This window comes from Lissotriton helveticus, chromosome 7 (genome assembly GCF_964261635.1).
Source record: "Lissotriton helveticus chromosome 7, aLisHel1.1, whole genome shotgun sequence".
NCBI lineage: Eukaryota > Metazoa > Chordata > Amphibia > Caudata > Salamandridae > Lissotriton > Lissotriton helveticus.
The window spans coordinates 845,982,024-846,008,039 of NC_136068.1; the positions used below are offsets into that span (position 1 = coordinate 845,982,024).

Consider the following 26,016-nt stretch of genomic DNA (forward strand, 5'->3'; position numbering starts at 1 on the left):
TGGGTGTGTCAGTCTTAGTTGATGTGTGAATCAGTGTGTGAATGTATCACACCCACTCACAGACCGAGACAAGCTGCATAATCAGGCTGGAGGGCGAAAGTGATGTCGAGTTCTCCTTTGAAATGCTTTTGGGCACTTTGTTGGAGAACTTATTTACAGGGCAGCCCTGTCCTGGAAGGAGCACTATCTCAAACATACTGGAGAGGCTGAGGGACAGAACTTTTTGAATCCCACGCAGCACATCACTTCATATGCAAAATGAGCTTGCCTGCTGTGCTCTGCATCCTATCAAGGAGAACTGAAAGCTCTTTTAATCGGATGTATGATGTTACGACGCATACTTTTACAACGCCTACCTTTACAATGCAATTTTTACAACGCAGGATCCTTTAAAACTAATGCCTTTACAAAGCATGACATTACATCGCAGATGCTATTACAACGCATGCCATTACAACGTAAGTGTAGGTAAGTATATAATATTATTAGAAAATGTAATTAATTAAAATTAATTTAATTTAATTTAATTTTTATTTTACTTTAATTTTCTTATTTTTTAAAATATATATATATATATTTTAAATAATGTAGGTGTTTTAAAATAATATTCTAACTCCATAGGGGAGTAATAGTAAGGTAAGTGCTGGATAGTGTAGGGGTTAAAATTACTATTCTAACTCCAGGGGGTGTAATAGTAGGGTAAGTGTTGGATAGTGTAGGGGTAAAATTTACTATTCTAACTCCAGGGGGGTGAAATAGTAGGGTAAGTGCTGGATAGTGTAGGGGTAAAAATTACTATTCTAACTCCAGGGGGGTGTAATAGTAGGGTAAGTGCTGGATAGTGTAGGGGTAAAAATTACTATTCTAACTCCAGGGGGGTGTAATAGTAGGGTAAGTGCTGGATAGTGTAGGAGTAAAAATTACTATTCTAACTCCAGGGGGGTGTAATAGTAGGGTAAGTGCTGGATAGTGTAGGGGTAAAAATTACTATTCTAACTCCAGAGGGGTGTAATAGTAGGGTAAGTGCTGGATAGTGTAGGGGTAAAAATTTTAATTAATATTAAAATTACTTAATTTTTTATTATAAATGATATTTTTTTTATATATATTAAATAATTAATATTTAATTTTTTTTTTATTAACTAAATACAATTTTTATTATAATTATATACTTACCTATACTTACGTTGTAATGGCATGCGTTGTAAAGGCATCTGCGATGTAATATGCGTTGTAAAGACATTCGTTGTAAAGGATCCTGCGTTGTAAAAAATGCGTTGTAAAGGTAGTTTGTGGTAAAAGTTGCGTTGAAACAGTTGTTTCCCCTTTTAATCATAAATGCACAACACCCCTACTTAAGGTTTATTTTGTTCACTCTGGGAACTATATATCCCATAATGCATCTAGATGACACTGCACTCAGCAAAGCCCAGTCGGGGCTAAAGTAGAAATAAAAGATGCCGGAAATTGTGTTTTAGTGAGCCTGTGATGCCATTCTTTCAGCAGCCCGAGAAGAAGAGGCTTGCTGCCTCGAAACGCGTCGGCGGAATGATTAATGGTTGGAGCGCAAGACAAGCTGCATAATCAGGCTGGGGGGCGAAAGTGATGTCGAGTGCTCCTTTGAAATGCTTTTGGGCACTTTGTTGGAGAACTTATTTACAGGGCAGCCCTGTCCTGGAAGGAGCACCATCTCAAACATACTGGAGAGACTGAGGGACAGAACTTTTCGAATCCCACGCAGCACATCACTTCATATGCAAAATGAGCTTACCGGCTGTGCTCTGCATCCTATCATGGAGAACTGAAAGCTCTTTTAATCATGAATGCGCAACACACCTACTTAAGGTTTATTTTGCTCACTCTGGGAACTATATATCCCATAATGCATCTAGATGACACTGCACTCAGCAAAGCCCAGTCGGGGCTAAACTAGAAATAAAAGATGCCGGAAATTGTGTTTAAGTGAGCCCGTGATGCCATTCTTACAGCAGCCCGAGAAGAAGAGGCTTGCAGCCTCGAAACATGTCGGCGGAATTGTGAGAAGTTGGCCTGGTATATGATGTTCACTATTCTAGTGAACACCTTGCACCAGTCCAAACAACCCTTATGGTGATGGTTGTAAAGTCAACCTTATAGACCAGCTATCCTAGTGGTAGCATGGACAAAAGCAGTCTTAGGCCAAACTCAAGAGGGCATGTGAAGCCAGCTGTTTTACCATATGCAATCCCTTTAATACCAAATGAGAGGACATCACACAGGTTATATATTCAAAATATATATGTATTTATTTCTAAAACAATCCTCTGAACTCTTTATGAGGGCAGAGGCACAAGCGCATAACAAGTTACTTAATATAACATACAAAAGTAGCACAAATATGGATAGGCCCTAGTGGCCCGCTAAACCATATACTAAAATAGTGGTATAAGAACCACGTCACGAACAATGGTAAGGCCTAGGGCCTTGGGAATCACTGGGGCTACACTGGACTAACAGTTGTTAGGGTGCAGGAGGCCTACGGGATGCGTGTGCAGTGTCTAATTGCGCACGCGTGCACACATAGAAGTCAATGGGTGCGTAAAGTTACAAAGTTAAAGAATTAGGAGTCTTCCGACTGGACTAGAAGGTAACCACTTGAAACTAGGACACTAGGAGAGTTACTCTTCACAGGAGCACCGCAGTACTCGCGTTACCTCACCCACAGGAAGCGGGTGCAGAGGTCCCAAAGTGTGTCGGGTTTCGTCGTGGAGTTCTAAGGAGCCTTGGAGAAAAGATGCTGCAGACGACCAGGAGAGAAGAGTCCGGTTGGATCCAAGGGCGGATCGAGGATGAAGAGTACCTGAAAGCAGAGGGGACAGAGTCTGGGTCACTAGCCAGTGACCAGGAAGGAACCAGGAAGGAACCAGGCGATGTTGGGAAGCAATCAGGTGATGTCATGAAGCTTGTCTCTGCAGCCACGTGGACCAGGAGGTGTCGACGATGACCAGGAGCTGGATACGGACTGTCCCACAAAGGCTCTCACTGTCAGCAGTGTTGGTTCTCGATTCGGAGTCAACAGGCCTTGGCAAATGCAACCCATGCAGGAATCAAAGATGGCTTTTAACTCAGGCCAGCAAGGACTGAGGGGCTTCTCCTTCGCAGGAAAGCAAGGGCCAGTCTGGAGCAACCAGCCCAGCAGTTTAGATTTCGGGTTTTGTAATCACAGAGGCCAGTAGCCAACGGGCAAGTGACCGGACAGATGTGTCGAGCAGGAAAATGCAAAAAGGCCCCACGCAGCACTCGGTGAGTGTGGAGAAGTGATCTTCGGTGCAGTTGGTGCTCAGGGCTGGGGCTTCTCAATCCCCAATGCACAACTTCGAGGGTGCCTCAGAAGTTGCACGGAAAGCAATTCGCTGGCTTTCCAAGATGGCCGGTCCCACGTCTCTCGTCGCCTCCACGGGTCTCAGCTTTGCTGTGGCTGTGGATCGGGCTGTTGGATGTCTGGAAGTCCGGGTCTTGTCAGGCTCTGTGTTCGAGCTCCGGCGGGAGCAACGACAAAGCAAACCGTTGAGCGCTTGATGGTGCCTGCTTGCACAGGGTGGTCACTCCTTGACCACAAGGGAGATTCTTCAGTCTTCTACGCCGAGTAGGATGTCGAAGGTCCAGAGTTTCATATCAGAGTTTCAGTCAGGATATATCTAAAGTCTAAGGACACAGCTCCTACCTATATACCAAATCTAGGGGCTGGATTACTGCTAGGCCCCTCCTATAGGTGGGACCCAGGAAGGGGGTGGTTACACCCCTTTCCCTTTATCCAGTTTCACGCCAGAGCTGGGGCTGGAGTGCCCCAGCACCGGTTTGAACTGGACTATGCATGGGACACCGTGTCTCATTTCATTCAGCCCTCCCTGCCCCAATGCACTATAGCCTGTCTGGGGTGGTGCTAGCACCTCCCTGTGACAGGAAACCTATAGTCCAAGCCTCCCTCGCTGGAAGGACTCCCAGCAGCAGGAGGTCAGACTTGTGTCTGTGGCAGCAGCATCCATTTTGTGATGCTGAGGCTCTGGTTAACTTTAACCTGGATTAATGGAAGTAACATGTCTTCTCCCTCTAGAAGGGTGGAATGCTACCCCCGTCACCAGGACTGGCGAGGGGGTAGTATTCCAAAGCGTATGACACCTTACACGACATGTTTTGAGAAAGCCAAACCAAAGTTAGCATCTGACCGCGAGGTACATAATGCACATAAGCGTATATGGTATGGCAATATCCTAGAACAGCTATAAGGACATGGTTCCGAAATCTGCAGACAGGCTCAGCTCATGCTAGAGCACCATCTCACATAAAACCAAGCACTCTGCCTTCAGGATTGTTAAGGCCTGCCATAGGAGTGACTTATAGTTGTATATGTGTCCAGATATAAGGTTAGACATAGGAATACTATATCTAAGCATGTGGAATTTTAGTTCGTGTACTGAACATCTTCTACGCCATCTTGCAGACTCACGTATGAGCATACACGACAGCCATTTTAGGTACCATGGTCTCCCTGTTCACGATCGCCCGTCAGCACACTTCCCTGAACCTTGCAAGCCTTCCCCGCGCCTCCTGGCTGCCCCCGCGCTCACATGCACAAGCCATGAAACCCCCCCATGACTCTGTCTCAGGGAATCACACCCCGCGCCTGACCAACACCTCCTTTCCATCCATGAATACCCCTCCTTTGATGACCCCTTCCTCTGAGCCCGACTGCCTGTACGAACCGCTGGTCATCCCTTAGCCCGAGGATACAGTTTATTGCCCACTACTGCATGCACTCGCCTCTCCTGAAAGGAGCCACTATTGATCACGACCTCCCCATCCCCTGAGATTCGATCAGGCGCACACATTCCAAAGGAATCGGCAGAACACTCAGCTGTAGCAGCAGCTGTAATAAAGGACGTTCACATGCCTTAAACCAGTGTATAAAAGACCAGGTCTCAAAGAGGTTGGAGAGCACCTCGAGACGATACCTTGTTGTCTGATCTGATGTGTTCCACTCCGACGGAATAAACTTGTTTCCTGTCTTCCTGTCTCCAGCGCCTGCCTCTTTATTGAATAACTTCGTATGGTATTAGAGGCGTTTTACGCCGGGCAAATTTAACTTAGGAAACATCTACTGAAATCGCCTGACCATTTTGGATTGATCTTTATCAAGCAAGGGGTGATTACACGACCTTGCCCCAGCTGAGTAATCAGCCAGTTGTGTCAGTTTGGATGGCCAGCCAGGGGTGGCAAAAGATATGCTGCAGCCCCTGGTAGGCCTTGGGTGCACCTATGCCCTGGGTACCTATAGTATACTGTAGGGGGACTCATAAGAGTGACCCAAATCCCAATTGGTGATGTACCTAAAGTACATGGTGTGAAATTTAGAGAGAGAACAGCAGGGCTGTGGGTCTGATTAGCAGGCCCACAGCCACATTAAGTTGAAAACCAGTGAAGCAAAAAGCAAAAAATGGGGTGACCATAGGAAAGAAGACCCTACTCTCCTACATAACCCCCCCAAACGCAGGGACATTAGACTAACCTTGACCAGTTGTGTCTTCATGTTCTAAGTGGAAGTACCTGGAGAGACCATATGCATTGCCATGGTCAGTCCCTTGTCTGTGCTCCACTGTAAAGTCAATCCCCTGTAGGGAAATGGACCACCTGAGTAGTTTGGGATTTTCACCCTTCATCTGATTTAGCCACTAGAGGGGCTTATGGTCTGTCTGAATTCTGAAGTGAGTGCCAAACAAGTATGGTCTCAACTTCTTCAGGGCCCAAACCACAGCAAAGGCCTCCCTCTCAATAGCTGACCAACGTTTCTCTCTAGGGGTCAGCCTTCTGCTAATAAAAGCAATGGGCTGGTCTTGATCATCTACATTAAGTTGTGAAAGCACAGGTCCTACCCCCAACTCAGAAGCATCTGTTTGGACAATAAACTCTTTGGAGTAGTCAGGACTCTTTAAGATAGGTGCAGAGCACTTGGCCTTCTTCAGGTCATCACATGCCTTTAGACAGCTAACTGTCCACTGAACCTTTTTTGGCATCTTCTTTGAAGTCAAGTCATTAAGTGGTGTCACAATGGACCCATAGTTCTTAACAAACTTTCTGTAGTACCCAGACAGACCCAAGAAAGCTCTGACCTGTGTCTGGGTGGTTGGAGGAGCCCTGTCCTTGATGGTCTGGATCTTACTCTCCAGTGGTTGAACCTGACTCCCACCTACAAGGTGGCCCAGGTACACAACCTTACTCTGCCCTATCTGGCACTTTGTGGCCTTGATAGTTAGGCCTGATCTCTGCAGGGCCTCCAAAACCTTCTTCAGGTGGATCAGGTGATCCTCCAAGGTGGAGCTGAAGACAGCAATATCATCCAGATAAGCTGCACAAACGTCATCCAACCCAGTGAGGACTTGGTTCACCAACCTTTGGAAAGTGGCAGGTGCATTCTTCAAGCCAAAGGGCATTACCACAAATTGATAATGACCTCCTGGGGTTGAGAAAGTAGTTTTGGCATTGGCATCCTCAGCTAACCTGATTTGCCAGTAGCCAGCTGTCAAATCAAATGTGCTCAGAAACTTTGGCAGAAGCCAATCTATCAATGAGCTCATCTGCTCTTGGAATTGGGTGAGCATCTGTCCTAGTGACAGCATTGAGACCTCTATAGTCCACACAGAACCTCATCTCTCTCTTACCATCTTGGGTGTGAGGTTTTGGTAAAAGGACTACTGGGCTGGCCCAGAGGCTCTCTGGTGGCTCAATTACTCCCAACTCAAGCATTTTCTGTACCTCAGTCTTTATACAGTCCCTGACATGGTCAGGTTGCCTGTAGATCTTACTCTTCACAGACAGACTGTCACCAGTGTCCACCTCATGGGTGCACCAGTTAGTCTGACTAGGTGTCAATGAAAACATATGTCTAAAGGCCTGTAGAACTTGTCTGCAGTCCTGTTGGTGCTGGTCAGTGAGGCTGCCAGCTAAGGCCACACCATCAACTGAACCATCATCAGGGTTCTGAGTCAACAGGTCTGGGAAAGGGTCACTCTCTTCCTCCTGTCCCTCATCTGTAGCCATGAGCAAGCCCATGTCTGCCCTGTCAACATATGCCTTTGATATATATATATATATATATATATATATATATATATATATATATATATATATATATATATATATATATATATATATATACATACACATATATTTATATACGTACGTATATATATATATGTATATATATATACACATACACACATATACAAAAACATAAATATACACACACATATATATGTATATGTATTTGTGTGTATATATATATATATATATATATATATACTTATATACAGAGAGAGAGAGAGAGAGAGAGAGAGAGAGAGCTAGCTATATATATAGACGTATACACAGTTTGTAGAGGCAGTCACCACTGTGCAGTGATAGTTAGGTCAGAGAATCCATAGGAAGATGGCTTTTGTTTCACTAATAACTTTGCCACCATTGTAGGAATCTTCACAAAACGTTCCCCCAAAAAAGTACATCCACTTTCGCTCCTTTCTGGGAAATTTCAGAGTGACCTATAAAATTGAGGCCAAGAAAAAGTGGACAGATTGCAAAACGCTTCCTCCTGCAATTTCCACATGGAATTTTAGACAGTGTTACAGGCAAAACAGCTGAACGGAATTACATCAAATTTGTCAGAAAGTTAGATCTTTACCCAGAAAATGTGCATTTTGTGTTTTGGTGTAAATCTATTCAGTAGTATTGGAGAAATAAATATTCAAAATGTATAGATAGATTAACATTTGGGCTGAAATTTTAAAATTCATGCCTTCTGATTGGCTGAGGTGACTTTTTTGGACATAGCTCTCTGATTGGCTGAGAGCAACATGAATGGAAATCTTGTGGCTACCCTTACATGACTCGAGGACTTGGTCCCTTGTCCTGAAAATGTTCTTAAAATGCGGGATAGGGATACCCTAACCCTGATGGGGGTGTCCCAGAGGGCTCCCCGGCCCAAAATTATTTTTCTTGTTACATTTCGTATTGCAGTCCTGCTGGAGTACAGTAGGACTGCCGACACAAATGTGAACAAAGGGCGTGCCACCCTTTTCATTAGCATCCTCCCGGAGTGGGACAGGGGCTGGGGGGTTGGTACCATTTCTTCTATTAAAGTGGTGGGAGTGTGTATGGCCCATCCCCTGGGGCCTGATGCAGATGTGATGTCACAGGACTCTATTTCACAAGGAGACTTCCCCGCATGCAACAGTGTAGGAAGGGAACAATGGAAAGAAAAGCTGCTCCCGCCAGGTAGGAGCATATTAAAACTGTTGGTGGCTCCCACCATCACCTGAGGATGGGCCGCTTTCACAGGAAGCTCAGTTTAGGGTGCACCGGGTGGGACCAGGGCATCTCACCCCAAAAAATAATTACATGAAATAAAAGCGTGGCCGGCTCATGCCGCACTCCATGTTGGGACCAGGGCACCCAAAAAATAAAATCAATAATGCACTGTGCAACTGCCTTGCTTGCTAAATTGGCTTTATGTTGAGCAGACTTTAATAAAAAGATGTTTTTAAAAAAACATAATAATTGGAAAAGTATTATTAAATGAGTGGCTGAAGCTACTCATTTATTATTAACTGCAAGGAGCACCACATAATGCCCTCCAAGAGCTAATTTGCATATTTGTTCCTGATTTGCCGTGCCTCAATAAGGGCAGGGGCAATATCAACATGTTACAAAAGTGTTGTGGGGACTGCACTGAGTGCAGCAGCCACCAGAAATAGTTTTTTAAAAGGGTACCTATGTTTCCTGGGGTGCATACAGCTTGACCCCAGGAAAGGTGTATGGTGTTCTAAGTATTCCCTGAGCTACAGCCTTTGCTTTTCAGCTGGGTATTGCAGTGCTCCTTGTGGTTGATCTCATGGCTACACTAGGGGGCCTGATTATGGGGCCTGAGGAGTGTAAAGAAAATACAATGACACTATTTAGATTTGCTTTGAACACATAAGCTTTTAATAATCATTATTGTAATGCTTATTGTTAATAATGAATGCCTTTGGGCATGGTATTAGATTCCATTAGTTTTAATGTTTAATCATAACATCATTGCTGTTTTGTGAAGGTGATGACCCCTTGACAAATCAACAGACTTGCCTTCATATATTTATATTGATATTGATAGTGACCCTTTGACATAGCCAATAGGCTTGCCTTGTATACTGATGTGGTTTTAGTTAAGAACTGTTATTATGTTTTACTTAACATTAAAAAAAAGCCTTAGAAATTCACAGAAAAAAAGGATAAAATGAAGTTATAGATAGGTGATTATGTCAGTGCCAACAAATTTCGTTGAGTACACTGCATCCCAAAATGCGATGCAGTGCGCGCAACGAAATTCGTTTTATTTATTTAAATGTTTACTTACCTGTAAAACTCTGTAATCCATACATTACTAAGCCCCACCCTACCCCTCCCCCTCCCCACGTCACCGCCCTGCATTTCCTCCCACTGCCGGCCGCGGCTGATCCCCACTCCAGGAATGTGAGCAAAAGGAATGTTTTGGGCACTCAGTAGGTAGGAGTATTTTGCTGGATAATGTTTTGATAATGGAGTGCCACTGCTACTCAGGAAAACCATTAAATAAGTGCTTGACGGAGAGCGTTGGTGGCACCATATTATACGGTTCCTATGAATTAAGTAGACCTGTGTATCTGGACAACATCAGATTATGGGGGCTGAATCTTGCATATCATCAGAAAATGTTGGCCTGGTTCCTATGTAGCTTAAACTGCCTCATCTGAACCCCTGACCTTCCCAGAGTACCCAATGGTATTGGCAACCTTGAACATGACCACTTTTAATCCCCCCAAGGAAAGCGTGGAAACAGATCTTACCATTTTGTTGCTTACCTTTTGCATGCCCAAGGAAAACACAAGAAATATATGAATTCCCTTTTCAAACATTTGTTGAAACAATATTGTTCTTGTATAGAAAGAATGTGCTACACTGATTGGACAAACGAAACAAAGCATTGTAACCAGCATTTCAAGAATGGTGAAAAAGGAAAAACAATTCAACAATGATGACATTACTATGTGATTATATGATTATACTCGTACCTAGCACTACCTATACTACTGAGAGCATAGTGGAAGTACCCTCTGGAAAATCTGTTGTAATAGCCTAACCCCTATACCTCATACCTGAGTGTGATATATCAGGAAACTGGCCTGAGTAGTACCGGCTATCGCCCTTTGCAGGATAGAGGTCAGAGTCAGCAGGCCTGTAACTCAGCCGCAGTGCGTCGCGTCCCAGGACAAACCCAGAAGACGTGCTCCTCTGCCAAATGTAACGCAGAGGCTGTTTATGTAATAAATGCACTGTTCCAATTGCAGTGTGTCAAAGGTGCAGAGCTGATGTGATGGTGTGTCTGGAGTCTTAAAGCTGTCGCCAAGCGGAGGATGTAAATGCAAGGGCATCGTGTTCTATGTCCCAAGCACTGTACAGAATGTACAAATAACATGATAATAATGCTTAGTAATAACTAAACAGCATGTAAAATAATTGCTAAGTATAATATTGTGTAAGTGCAAATCATGTAAAAAGTCACCATTAGAAAACAATGCTAAGCTAAAACGTGAAACTAAAATGGAGGCTGAGCGCGGGGCCTGTTTTCCCACACAACAGTGGGAGTTTTCTTGTTCCTTACTTATTTTAGAATGTTCCTTCATATAAATGTGAGCAAATTATTTTTTAATCAATGTTTTGTCTATGCATGGGATTCTGCATAATAAGAAGTGGTGGCATCCTGACAACGAACCCCACACACACTCTTCCAAGTGTCTAATGTTTGAAATGTGTGGGGTTGGTAGGTTTCCCTAGGTACCGGACAACTTCAGTACCAGGCATGTGTTTCTGTTTCTCGAAAAATTCAGATGATGTTTGGATTTTTTCTTCTTAGACCAAAGAAAAATCTAAACGGAGTCTGGCACCTAGCTTGGGTGCAGACTTGTCTTATAGAGCCCCAGCAAGGAGTAGGAAGCTGCTTGGATTTTTTCCTTTCCTTAGAAAAAATCCAAACAAATCCGGCTCCTCGCTGAGGTGCAGAACTGTGTGTCCCCTTAGGAAGGAGCCTGATATAGTGGATTTTTCATTATGTTAAAGAAAATCCAAGCAGTGTCTGGATCCTTGCTGAGGCATTTCCTTCTGCTTCCAATCTTTCTCTTGGACAGAGAAGCACGGAGAGACGAGGAAGCGGTGTCACACAGAATCAAGACGTGGGGATTGGAAGGGGACCGACCTGGAACATAACCAGTCAATCCCCTTCCAACTCCCACCTCTTGTTTCTTTTCATCTGTTGGTGGGGTGGGAGGGGTGGCAGGAGAGAGGGTAAGAGGAGAGGGGCTCTGTTTCCTACCCTCTCTCCGATCTTCGTCATGCTTACCAACAGGAAAATAAGGCACAAATTGGTAGGCTTAGCTAGGGAGGAGCGGAGGGCAGTAAAAGCTGTTCTTAACCATCCCCAATGCACTCCCTCATAAGATTGATGATTGGATAGACCTTGGAGGAGCTAGGGAACCAATCTGAGGACTAACCAATATGTGAGCAACATCACTAGTGAAGTAACTCAGGTTAATGAACTCATTTGTAGCTGGCCGCTGGCAAGAATAGATTTGGCACCAGCACACTCCTGTCCTGGACCCACAGGTACCTCCATCGGGCAGATAAACATAAAAAAGTGTCCTTGCCCGTTTAAGAAATATATATATATGTATGTACATCATGCTGGAATCATGCATGACCTATAAATAAATCATAAGTGCAGCCAATGGGTTCATCATCATCAGGAGACATTTACCTTCTATGGTCAAACATGGTAGACAAATGTTGATATTGGCCTCTAGATTTAGCTGACTATTTTTCCTTTACCCCAAATAAAGACCCATTATCCATCTGGTAAAGAGAGTTTAGCAAGGCAACACTGTGGCCAACAATTGAAAACTATGTTCATCTGTTTTTCTTGTTAGAGTGGCCGCCATCGGAGATAGACACCTTACTGTCCTCATTTTTATAACTCTCATTTTCTTTGGAAGGAGGGGATAGAAGGGTCACTTTTCAACAGAAATCCCAATTTCGTTCCGCATTCAATAAAGGATTAGGTTGACTCCACTGCAGTTACTCTCTTAGGAATGGTGCAAGTCCGTGCAACAGGATATCAAAATGGAATTGCCATGTGGTTATTGCACTTTTTAGCTGCTTTTCTCTCTCCATTATCCTTCACTGCAGCATGCTGATCACTTAGGGTGCAGCCAAACACTTGATCAGCCAGGAAATGGCTTCCAGCACCAGAAGAGGACCTATTACAGGAGGAGAGGGTACAGAGCTGCATCTTCACTTCTGAGGTCTGGGCCACAGGACCCGAATATGGGGAAATGACTGACACCAGGATCACAATGCAAGTAACGCCAGTGATGGCTCTGTAGAAAGAGTAATCCAATGTGTACATGTGAATGCTGAACAGGCACAGGAGCGATTACTAATCACCCCCTTGACGAGGAAAATACAGGAAGGTTGGTGCTAAAAGGAGCCAGTTAACTGGACAGAAACAATCTTTGCCCTGTAAGATGAGTTCCTGAGACACTGCTTCTTACTGCAGTAATGCCACCTGTTGCTCCCTGTTTCCAGAGCAGCAGCAGGTCTCCTGGTGCCAGATGTTCCAAGCAAATAACCCAGTACACACTATTTCTGAGAAAGGTGTCCCTCTGGTTTCCTGTCAGAAGCCTTCCCTTGGGGATGAGAAGGGGATGACAGAGGAGGATGAAACCCTTGCAGACACCCCAGCCTCTGTCAAATGCACCAACAGGGAAGTGTTCAATGAGAGTGTACTTGAAAAGTCTGCTGCTATGGTGGAAGGAACCACAGCAACCTTTCCTTCTCAGGCATTGAACCAAGATGAACCATAACCAGGGCTTTAAGGAACACAGCCCAGACAGCCTTAGAGCGGATTCTCTACTTCCCAGTTGATTGGCCCAGTGATTAGTTCTACCATTTTGCCTCATGAGCAGGATCATGTGTTCTTTCTGCTACGGTATTCGGTTCTACCATGGGCGTGGCAGCTTCCTGGGCCTAGGATAGGCTGATTTGTATGCTGGATATTTGCAGTGCAGCACCCTGGGCACCACCTCCCACTTTCGTAACATTACAGGCTTAAGGTGCCAATGTGGGATTAGATTTAAAAGGTTCATCTCTAGTAAGCTCAATGTCTGCTTGAAGTTCTAGTACATGTCATGGGATACTCATGTGCAGCATCATTTAGCCTGTGTGAGTGTTAGGACAAGGCACTCCTGACGACTCGCCTTGTCCTCATAGAGTGTTACAAGGAAAAGGGCTAAACTAGTAATGATTTGACTACTTAACTCCAATATTCATTACACTATGTAATACTTCACCTCATAATATTCTTGCTTTTCTCCTTTCCCTTGTGGACTTCGGATATGTACCTTGTTGGGGTGTTGAAAATAGCCTGTTTGAGATTGACCTTCTTTTCCACTCCCTCTAAAAGGAGTTAAAGACAGAAGAACATGTACAAGAGGCCTGTTCCTGTGAAGCGAATCACCTTATAGAGAGTGCTCCTGAAGAGAAACAGTGAGAGTCACTGAACAGGACGGTAAACGTTGTTTACAACGCCGTGGTTACACCGCACGACCTTTACCACGCTGCCATTACAATGCAAGTCGTTACTACGACTTGCGCTGGATGGCGCTGTTGGTTAAGGAATATTGTAATTTTATATTCCAACACCTTCCCTACTGTTACGTGGGCTGGTGTTGGAATAGAAAATTATAATAATACCCAATCCGCGCCCTCCAACGCAAGTCGTTGTAACAACTTGCGTTGTAAAATCCACGATGTAAAGTACCGCAATCAAAATGATCGCGTTGTACTATCATACATCCAACAGGACATTACCAGTGAGTGAAGAGGGCATCCTTAGGACTGGACCGAATTGTGTTGTCTGCAGAATGGGGAGCATATGCCTATGAATGCGTTTTTCACACTCTGCAGCGAGGGGGAAATGGAAAGACACCTAATTCGATTACATAAAAATGACAGACAGCATCTTCAGCTTCTTACATATTTCTTACAAAGTTGCCAGATGTATTTGAGATTTTAGCAATCCATGCACTCCAGGCAGGTCAATAGGCCTACATATGGAGACCCGAAAATCTTTACATGCCTGAAAATGTCCCAGACAAGGAAACGACATCACTTTTCAAATGTTTCAAATTATTCTCGACATACGATTTGATTTAGTTATATTAACCAAGAGAGGTTTGTGTTACATTGACGCACAGATCCTTTACGGTTTGAATCCTAGAAAGCTTAGATCATCCAAAGTGTTCTCAACATGTCAATCGGTATTATATTTGTTCAAGAAATATATTGATGTGTCTTAACACACCAGTCAACGAGCGTTTTTATGAAGGCAACACATATGGAGCAAGTTGACAGCGAGATTAAGTAGAACTACAAATGCACTGCATGCAAACTCTACTGCCAAAGTCTTGATTAAAAGCATCGGCATAGCTGAGGCAGTGCAAATGGAATACACATTCTCCTGTTACACCTTCTGACCACACAAAATGAACTATTAATACACAACATGAGCAGCAGAGAATGCAGCTAATAACGTTTGCCATTAATCCAGCTTGGTCTGGGCTGAAAATATAAAGCACATTCAGAAGTTACCTCACCCGTAATATGGGTGACGTAAATCAGTAGCCAAGAGAGTACCTTCGTTAGCAGGCCACAGAGGCTTCAACACTGGGAAACAGCCTTTACAACGCAGGTTTTACAACGCAATTCTTTAATCACACAGCATTTACCACACATTGCCTTTATAAAGCAATGCCTTCACCACGCTTGCCTTTACCACACATGAAATGGCAAGTATATATCAGGTAAGTGTATAGGTGTGTATGTATTTATATATTTATAGGGTTTAGAGGTGGGAAAGTGAATCGGATGGTAAGGGTGTTTTTAAGGTTTAGGTGTGGGTAAGGGTATAGGGTGGTATGGATGTTTTTAGGGTTTATGGGTGGGTAAGGGTATTGGTTGGGTGGTTAGGGTGTTTTTAGGATTTAAGGGTGGCTATGGATAAAGGTAATGGGTGGTAAGGTTTTTTTTAGGGTTTAGGGGTGCTGTAAGGGTATTGCGTGGTAAGGGTGTTTTAGGGTTTAGGGGTGGGTGAGTTTAGGGAATAGGGTGGTAAAGTAAAATAATAAGGGTAATTAATATAGATAGATGGATAGATAGATACACACCCCCCAACACACATATATAAAAAATAGGGGTTCCTCTGCCTGATGTATACTTACCATTTCATTGTAAATGCATGTGTGGTAAAGGCATATGCATGGGAAAGACCTTCGTGGTAAAGGCAATGCGTGGCAAATGCATTGCGTGGTAAAGGATGCATGGTAATGGTATGCTTGGTAAAGGCGGGCTGGTGAGGCAGCCCACTCCAGACAATCCTGGCGCTGCTCTTATGCTGCTCCTCTGCAGCATGAGGTCAGCGTCAGAATTTCAGAGGGGGTTGCATGAGGCTGCGTGGGGTGCTGTGCGTTTAATTTTTTTACTATCTTTTTACCCCTAACTGGGTTTGTATTATGGTACCCCCGACCCCCTCCAGTGTTGAAGGTCACCGCCTGCCACTGAATACAAACGAAGTTAGGCGGAGATAGACCACGATTTACAACTCAAACACTGCTCACATTTTGTTTTGACAAAACGTGAATTTACAGTTGTAAATGTATTTGCTCTGACATGTAATGTTACACCAGTATCTTATGATCTTGTGTGTGAACAGATCTGCTCCAAAAGTCATGTAGTAGGCATTGCAGGTGATTTTAAGGGTGTTTACATGACCTTGGTCAGCACATGTCTGGAATAAATTCCTATCCAATGTGGGACTAGGAAGTAAACATTCCAGAAAGGTAATGTGTAGGGGAATTGATTTATCATAGGGAAACAATTCCCATGCGAAGAAGCAAAAAAAAAATATATATATATATACATATATATATTCAATACAAAAGTGGAGGCAGCACTAGGGATGAAGTCACAAACTGGTCACTTCTTTTGAAAAAAGTTCTTTATTTTCATACAAACACTTGACAACAGCCAACGAGTTTCGTTCCTATAAAAGGAACTTCCTCAGGGCTGCAACATAAGACAACATATAAATGACCACATATATATACATATATATTTACATTATAACAAAAACAAGAATATATAAAAATACGACATAAAAAATACATAAAAATACATCTACACGTAATAAATCCTATTGACATAAAACAAGAACATGGCACTAACACCTGACATATTTACATCCACAGTGGGTTCATAAAGGCATTCCCATATAAACAAAGACAAGGGTTGCCCAAAAAGTAGACCCCCGCCCATCATATGGTAGCACCTGGATAGTATGACAAAAAATACTCCTAGTACCTCATGGTGCATAACGGCACATTTAAACTGAAAAAAGGAAGGGGAAGGAAAATACAAGAATATATACATGTAAGCAGAAATCCAAAGAGACCCAGGGGAAGAGGAGGGGGACTCCTTAAACATAGACCAGAAAGATATATATAATATAATAATAAATAGCGCCCTCACCAACAAAATATATAACTAGATTTGTAGAGTGGACCCAGAATACTGGCCATGGACGTATAGTCCCAATTATTTATTTCTGATTCCTTTTAAATTCTAGTTTCTTGTTAATTTGATCTGTCAATGAATAAAGCCGAAAGAATATACCCATGCATATACATCCTACCAAATATTCATAAGGGGGCAATTTCCGCCCGGGAGGCCGATAATTTCTGGGGTGGTCTCACCAACCGAGAGGCTTTCCCAATACGTTGACTTAAAACTACAGAAATATGTCTTGGGACTTCCCTCGTACATCAGGGATAGCAAGGATATTCTTGCCAAACTCAAGGATTTTGAGTGGTCTGGTGACCTCACTGTTGGGACATTAGACGTAGAAAGTAAATAAAATACCTGTATTGACGGAAAGTTTGGGGTTGTAGCAGTACAGTCCTTCCTGGATAGGGAGGACGCTAAACTTTATGCCCATAATGAGATGGTCATTGACATGATTAATTTGATACTCTTGAACTATTGTTTTATGTATAACAATCGCTGGTTCCAGCAGATCTTTGGTACCGCAATGGGGTCCAGGTTTGCCCCCTCTTATGCCTGTCTTTTCATGGGCTGGTATGAGAGGGAGCATGCCTGGGCCCGCTATGCCATCCCCTGGACGGAATATATCGTGTACTGGAGGAGGTACATCAATGATGTTATTTGCTTGTGGTCAGGACCAGTGGAGCGTCTGGAAGAATATTTTGCCTATCTTAATGACAATGTCTTTAATGTCTGGTTCACTATGTCTTATGACAAGGAATGTATCAACTTCTTAGACATCACATTCTACATTGAACAGGGTACCATTCATAGTAAACTCTATCGTAAGGAGACGTCCTGTAATCCGGTGCTCCATGCATCTAGTGCACACACGAGTTCGGTTATAAAAAATATACCCTTTGGAGAACTATCTCGTGTTAGGAGAAATTATAGTGAGGCGGCGAATTTCAATACAAATGTCGCTGAAACCAAACAGAGAATCCTCAAACGGGGGTATGATAGAAAGAACTTGGAAAAAGCCGAAGCGAGGATACATAATGTTGATAGGGATTCTACCCTATTAGACAAAAGCACTACAAGAAAACAGGGTAATAACCAAATAACCAAGGCCAGATTTGTGACACAATACACTATGCATACTGACAAGATCTTTAATATATTTTGCAGAAATTGGCACTTGCTCTCAGAAATCCCAGGCTTGAGAGGGAGTGTTGGACACTAGGCCCTCCATTACATACAGGAGAGGTGTGACCCTAAGGAACCAGTTATGTCCTAGTTATAAAACTGATCCGCCAAATAGGGGGACCCGGTTGCCAGCTTTACCCAAGGGTTTTTTTAACTGTGGGACGTGTAATTGGCAAAAATAAAATCAAGTCCTTTAGTTACAACAACGGACGTAAACGTTTTATCAATCAATTCAGTAATTTTAATACTACACATGTGGAATATGTCCTGGGCTGCCAATGTGATAAACTCTATGTTGGTAGCACCGTTCGCCCCTTAAAACTATGTATTCAGGAGCATCGTAGGGCCATTATGGGCAGGGAGTCTAGGTAACCAATCACGGAACACTTCAATGATGTAGATCCAAATTATGATAGTTTTTGGTTTCATGCAATTGAGAATGTGCCATTGAACAAGGTGGGGAGGAAATAGAGATTTATTGCTAAGGAGAGCAGAGGCGAAATGGATATGTCGGTTGCAATCTATTCAATTTGGACACAACCCAGACAGTGAGATGCACTATAGAGAAAGGAGAGTCCCAGAGGGGACTTGGGGCCACATTTTCCTGTGGTCGGTAACAAATGATTGACAGCAATGTCTGTGCGCACTGTGTTATAAACCTTGGGCTTTCTCTTTCTGATGTTTAGCATCTTGGAGGTGACGTTTCTAACCCACGTCACCCCAGCAATGCCCCTGTGTACTGTGTTATAAACTTGGTGTTTGTCTATCTGATGTTAAGCACCTTGGTGGGGATATGTCCAACCCACATCATGTTTGAGAATTCAAGTAGTGAATGACAATAAGATCCATGTTTACTGTACTTAGAGGATTGCCAAACTTAATGTCTAGCATTCTTCTAGTCTATGGATGTTTATGGTTTAAAAACACACAGGTCTCTGGCACTCGGTGGGAATATGGTTAACCCACTTTATGTTGAGAATTAATAAGTGAAGGACAATAAGATCAATGTTCACTATAATTAAGGGATTGTCGAATTGAAGGTCTAAACATTTACTTAGTCTATGGATGTTCATATCTTATAAACACATAGGTTTCTGGCCCCAGGATTTTGTCCAATTGATTCTACTTTAATGTAAACTTTATATTTCTTGTTTTTTTTTGTTTACTTTAGGATTTGTGGTTTTTTGTTTTGTAGATATAGTTGGTTCTGCTCATGGAACCCCCATTGTGTTACATGCTCTCCATCTAACATAGGTATAGGTTATGACCTTATGGTGTGAACAACGGGTTCCATGTGCGTTTACATATATATCTTTTATTCTTTTCATGTTTTCTATATATTTTGGGATGAACCCCCTTCTGTTTTATTTTCTATCTTATCTTGGGACGAACTTCCTTTGGTTGTTTTGTCGATATTTGAATATTCCTTTATGCATAAGAGAGTATTTAATTCGAATTCTGAAGGGTTATGGTTTATAATAAACTTTGCCGGTGGCATCATATCCCTCGCAGTTTGGAAGGACTGACATGAATATACCAAACCCATTGGAAATGGGTATTTAGTCTCACGGATTTTGTTTTTTGGACTATATCTTTACTAACATGGCACCCGTCTTTTTGACTGAGAAATATACGTGAGGCACTTCCAGGATGGACCAGCTATGCGCTCGTGAAATGATTTGTTATAAATGAGAACATGTTTTGTTAGCTTTTATCTCTATGTACCACTACAATCGCTTTTTAGAAATAGTATAAACAGTGGACTTAAAAAAAAAATGTATGGATATTTTTCTTGGTTATCGGAACAACTATATGGCTGATGAATATACATTGAGCCCCCGCCCCTCCCCCGTTTTTTGTGTATAAACTGCGCCTACTTTTTCATACTGGTTGGAGAATATATGCACCAAACCAGGGTTTTTGTACCTCTATAGTTATAAGTTGTCTATGGGGTTTTTTCACATTCGAAGATGGTGCTCACTGTGGCGCCTTCCTCTCTTTTCTGGAAGTCTTCGAATTTTGGTGCTTGTTGGCAATGTTGTGACGCCATACATGTGCGTCCTAATTATGAACGGAGGACTTTAAAAACTGCCTGGAAAACCATAGCGTAGCCTAGGATTGCGACCTACGGATCATGACGCCGTGATTCTACGCGTTAGTAGGGTAAGTGGAACAAAAGTATGTTAAGAGGCGGGACCACTGGATCCCAAGACAGCCATGGGCAACAGGTTTATCCTGGTCTTGGTGGACCATGCTACCCGGTACCCGGAAGCCATTCCACTCAGGACAGTGACGACCCCCGTGCACTGATTGGGATTTTCTCCCGTGTGGGGTTCCCCAGAGAGGTTGTGTCTGACCGAGGTACAAACTTCATTCCCAATGATGTGAAGTCTCTGTGGAAGGAGTGTGGTGTTACCTACAAGTTCACCACTCCTTACCACCCACAAGGTAATGGGCTGGTTGAAAGGTTCAAAAGTACCCTTTAACCACTTCCACGCTAATGACAAAGCCAGCTCGTCATGGGCTTTACCTATGCTGCGCTCATGACGAGCTGGCTTTGTCACAAACAAGCCTTTTTCTTCTTCTTCAGCGCACAGCGGGGAAAACGCGGTAGCGCTGAAGCAGTTAAGGCGTGATCATGGGTCTTGAGGAACCAATGAGGCGTTAGTGGGACGTTCTCTTGCCATGCCTTCTGTTTGCTACAAAAGTCTCTAGGGTTAAGCCCCTGTGAGCTTTTGTATGGTCACCCGGTAAGAGGACCTTTGAGTTTGGTCAAGGAAGGCTGGGAGCAATCTCCCAGGAAACCTCCCCAGGATGTATATAGCTACATGCTGTCCTCCAGGAACCAGACTTGGCGTTTCAGGGATCTCGCTCAGGCGAATCTGGAAGCCAGCCAGGAGGAAATTAAGTGGTGGTACGATCAGAATGCCACTTTGATTGAGCTTCAACCTGGACAGAAAGTTTGAGTCATGGCCCCTGTGGAGTCTTGTGCGCTCCAGGACAGGTGGACCGGTCCATATGAGGTGGTGGAGCGTAAGAGTGCTGTCACTTATCTGGTGAACTTGCGGTTTCTCAGGAACCCCTTGCGGGTCCTGTATGTTAACGGCCTGAAGCCCCACTTCGAAAGGTCCGAAGTGGGCATGCTCCTAGCGACAGATGATGGAATGGAGGAGGAGACCGAGCCTCTTCCTGACCTCCTGTCTGCAACAGAGCAAGATGAGTCAGTGGATGGTGTTATCCTGTCTGCCACACTGACCCCTGATCAGCAGCAAGATTGTCGCCAGCTGTTGGGGCAGTTCTCTGATCTATTTTCCTTGGTTCCTGGTGTCACAGAGTGGAGCGTCCATGATGTGGATACTGGCGACAGTCCTCCTGTGAAGCACAAGGCTTCCAGAGTGACTGACAAGGTTAGAGCTTACATTAAGGAGGAAATCTCCAAGATGTTTGCTTTAGGGGTCATTGAGTCCTCAAACAGTCCTTGGGCCAGCCCAGTGGTCTTGGTCCCAAAAGCTGCCTCGCTGGGTGCCACACCCGAACTCCGGTTCTATGTGGACTACAGAGGGCTTAATTCAGTCACTAGGACTGATGCACACCCCATCCCCAGAGCTGATGAACTCATTGATCGGTTAGGTGCTGCATGGTACCTCAGCATGTTTGATTTGATGTTTGGGTACTGGCAGATCACCTTGACTGATGGGGCTAAGGAGAGGTCAGCATTCACCACACCAGATGGGCACTACCAATTCCGGGTTATGCCCTTTGGGATGAAGAATGCACCTGCCACCTTTCAAAGGTTGGTCAACCAGATGTTGGCTGGGCTGGAGGATTTCAGTGCTGCCTACCTGGATGACATTGCAGTGTTCAGTGCCAGTTGGGAAGATCACTTGCAGCACCTCTGGGAAGTGTTGATGGCACTGCACAAGGCAGGCCTCACGATCAAAGCAAGTAAGTGCCAGATCGGACAGGGTTCCATTGTGTACTTGGGTCACCAGGTAGGAAGCGGCCAGGTGGCGCCCCTATAACCCAAGTTTGATACCATCCTGGCATGGGAACCCTCAAAGACTCAGGCACAGGTGAGAGCCTTTTTAAGACTCACGGGGTACTACAGGAGGTTTGTCAAGGGGTATGGCAACATTGTTGCACCCTTGACTGAGCTGACTTCCAGGAAGCAGCCCAAGAAAGTGAACTGGACTGACACCTGTCAGAAGGCTTTTGATGCCCTGAAGACTGGCATGTGCACAGCACCCGTGCTTCAGGTGCCCAACTTCTCAAAAGAATTCATTGTACAGACAGACGCTTCAGAGCATGGTGTGGGGGCTGTTCTATCACAGATTAATGAAGAGGGCCTAGACCAACCTGTAGCCTTCATCAGTAGGAAGTTACTTCCACGGGAACAGAGGTGGAGTGCAATTGAGAGTGAGGCATTTGCTGTGGTCTGGGCACTGAAGAAGTTGAGACCATACTTGTTTGGGACTCCCTTCCGAGTTCAGACCGACCACAGGCCCCTCAGATGGCTGATGCAGATGAGGGGTGAGAATCCAAAGTTGTTGAGGTGGTCCATCTCCCTACAGGGTATGGACTTTATGGTGGAACACCGCCCTGGTACAGAACACGCCAACGCTGATGGTCTGTCCAGATTTTTCCGCCTTAGTGAAGAGAACGCCCAAGGGGAAGGGTAGTTCTCCCCACATTACAGCTGGGGGGACATGTGTTAGACCTGACATTATTGGCGTGAGTCTCCCTTCCATTTTTGACGTATTGCCTCCTCTGTTTTAATATGTTTTTGCTGGATTTATGCTTTGGGCACTGTGCCACTTCTAATCAGTGCCACAGTGCAAGTGCTCCCCATGTTAAATTGATATACTGATTGGATTCCATGATTGGGTTATTTGATTTATCTGTCAGCCCCTATTACAGTGCACCATGTGTGCCCAGGGCTTGTAAATCAAATGCTGCTGGTGGGCTTGCAGCACTGGTTGTGCCACCCACAGAAGCAGCTTGTAAAGTGTGTCTCAGGCCTGCCATTGCAGGGCCTGTGTGCAGTCTAGCACTGCCATGTCGACTTGGCCAAGTGCACCCACTTCCCAGTCCCTAAACCTTCCCTTTGCTTCATATTAGACACCCCTATGGTAGGCCTAAGGGCAGAGTGCATTGTAAGTATAAGGTAGGACATGTTCTGATGTGTGTAGCATGTTCTAATAGTGAATTACAGCCATTTTCGTGTTTCACTATTGAAGGCTACCTGTTCTCATAGGTTAGAATGGGCAGTTAGATTATTACATTCTTATAATCCTAACTGACTCAGGGAACACGGTAGAAATTCGAATTTAGTATGCCTGAACTCAGAATAAAAGTACATATTTTAGTAAAGTTTATTTTAATATTCTGTGTTTGCAAATACCACTTTTAGAAAGCAGGTCTTTGCTTGCCTAACCATTTGAGCCTGCCTCTGCTGGGTTGTGTATTCCTTGTCTGGGTTTGTGTGTGACAGGGCTGGGGAATTCCAGGAGTCAGGCTGGGGCAGCCCAGTGGTGACTAGAGAGATCTGCATCTAGATGGGAGGGGGGGAGTTACACCTGGGACCTGAATAGGGCTGGGCCTTCCCTCTACAATGCTGGCTCCACCACCTGTGGCTTGTCTGATGTCTCTGCCCTGCACTGTGAAAGGAGAGGAAGAATCATGTCAACAGAGTGCTCCAGAGCTGTATCTTCCCTCCTCTGTGCTGGCTCCAGCTCCTGTGGGGCGGCTGATGTCTCTGCCCTGCACAGTGAAAGGAAGAAGAGAGTCATGTAAACAAAGTGCTCAGGAACTGGTTTGGACTAGGCAGAGGCCTCTCTGCCTTCAGAGAACAAAGGATTTTGGGGTATAAATATTGGGACCTTGATCCCAAGAAATTAGATCACTTCTGGAACAAGAAACCTTTCCGCCAAGGAGAAGAACCAAGGAAGCTGCAGGAGTTTGGACTGCGCCTCTGCCAGTGTGCTGTTTGCTGGGTTGGCCTGCAGTGGTTGCTTCATTGCCAAGGGAAAGGAGAAGGAACTTTGTAAGGGCTTTCATCTACAGAATATTCTCCAAGTGCTTGAACTGTGCTTGCCTTCTGCTGAAGTCTCAGGGACACAAGACTTCACCTCCAGCTCCCTCCTGAATTTCCTTGCTGGGAATTCTGATTCCAGCCACTTGCGTGCCACTGGGAGCTGGAAGCGCGACGCATCGAGAAGAAGCGTGTCGCCACTGCAGCTGAAATCATCACAACGCTGGAGAAGCGAGCCTTCGTCGCATCTCCCTGGAAGCGTCTCTTCATCAAAGCTGTCTGCTGTCGCATCACCGGAGAAGCATGACGCCATCGTGAGAGTCGCCATCGCATCACCGGAGAAGCGAGTCGCAGGGCCTGTCGCGGTTCCAAAGTACAGAGTCGTCGCAAGGCTGCCTGGGCGTCATCACATCATCATCGCATCGCCGCATTAAGGGCGCCATCTTCTCGCATCACAACCGGATCGTTGCATTGCATCAAGGCGCCATCTTGCGCACCGCAACGGGCCCGCAGGCCGAGAATCTACGCATCACCTCTGCACCGCTAAGGCTCACGACGAGTACCCCACTCTGAGCAAGCATTGAGGAAGGACGCAACCGTTCCCCCGGGTCACGAAACCGACGCATCTCCCCTTTTGCAAGTCTTTTGTTCACTTTGCGTTATGCATCCAGGTACTTTGTTGAGAACTTTGTCGCATTTACCAACAACTTGAACTAAGAGACTTTTATCATCTTTTAAGTAATCTTAAGTGTAGTATTGTGGATTTTTGTCGTTTGTGGTCTTGTGCTAAGTCTATATAAAGAATACTTATTTTTATAAAACCTTTGTTGTGTCCACCTGTAGTGTTTTCACTGTATTAATGTGTATATTCACAAATGCTTAACACACTGCCTCTGAGATAAGCCTATCTGCTCGTACCAAGCTACCAAGGGGGTGAGCAGGGGTTATTAAGTAGTGTAATCCCCTTATCCTGACTAGGGTCCCTATTTGGACAAAGGTGATAACAATTGCCAACTAGAGACCCCCAGATCTAACAGTGGCTACATGGGATTCTATGATCGGGAAGGAAATACTTTCACAGTTGGGTATGGGGTTAGTAGTAATACGGCCTTTGAATTCACTCTTATGAATAATGGCAATTCCCCCTCCCCGACCAGCGTCTCAATCCAGTCTCTGGATAACATAGTTGGATGGGAGCGCCTGTACAATGGCGTAATCCATCTCTTTATTCAACCATGTTTCCGTAAGGAATAGGAAATCTGGTTTCTCATCTTCTAACATGAGGTGGATTTCTAATGCATGCTGGGGGAGGGAGTGACAATTGAGTAGAAACATTTTAAACTCTTTCTTGTCAAGTAGGGTATCGGGTATTTGAGGGGAGGGCCATAGTTTGAAACCACATTGTGAGGCCTTGTTATCAGGTAGCATGGAATACATGCACTTGCTCTTAGGCATTTTTCTATAAAGCTGAAGCTCTTTGGTAGTATAGCAGTACCTTCTGTTGTTTAAACCGGCAATGTCCCTGGTCCTAGGTCCCGGTCGGTCGCGGATGGGTGCAGACGGGCTTGCCTGAGGCGCGCCAGCGGTGCTGGCACAGCTCTTCTTTCCCAATCCTGGTTTATGTTGTGGTGTACGTCACGCTGCTTCCCTCTCTATGCCTCCTGTAGCAGGTTAGTGGGGGGAGGGAGGGGGAAAGAGGGAGAGGGGGTTGTGGGTCACACGTCCCTCACCTCCTGTACCCTACCAGCTGGCGGTATCCCAAATGAATTCTAATTGTTGCAAGGATGAATACACATACGCATGCATACTGGCTAAGCAGCAGGAAATGTAAGTACAACACTAATGCACAGCATAGCTTTCAAATTAGGCTGCACAACTAAAGCTCCTTCGCCCAACTTAACACAATCAATTGCTTTCCACTTGTTATCCGGGGGTTTTATAATACTCGTGACACCGCCACTCGCCATGCCGCAAAGGCCCGCCCAGAGTCGTAAAAACGAGTCTCCTATTCTCCTTTTGACACGCGATATCTTCTCGTTCTGAAATACATTTTTACTTGATGAGAAGCCGGTGGGCCTTTGCTT

At 44.6% G+C, this 26,016-nt stretch overlaps 1 protein-coding gene across 1 annotated transcript in view; it reads right to left on the reverse strand.

Annotated features, from left to right (window-relative positions):
* The window catches only part of FGF18 (fibroblast growth factor 18), a 623,159-nt gene that overhangs the window by 166,995 nt on the left and 430,148 nt on the right, over positions 1–26,016 (reverse strand). The gene's annotated exons all lie outside the window — the stretch shown is intronic.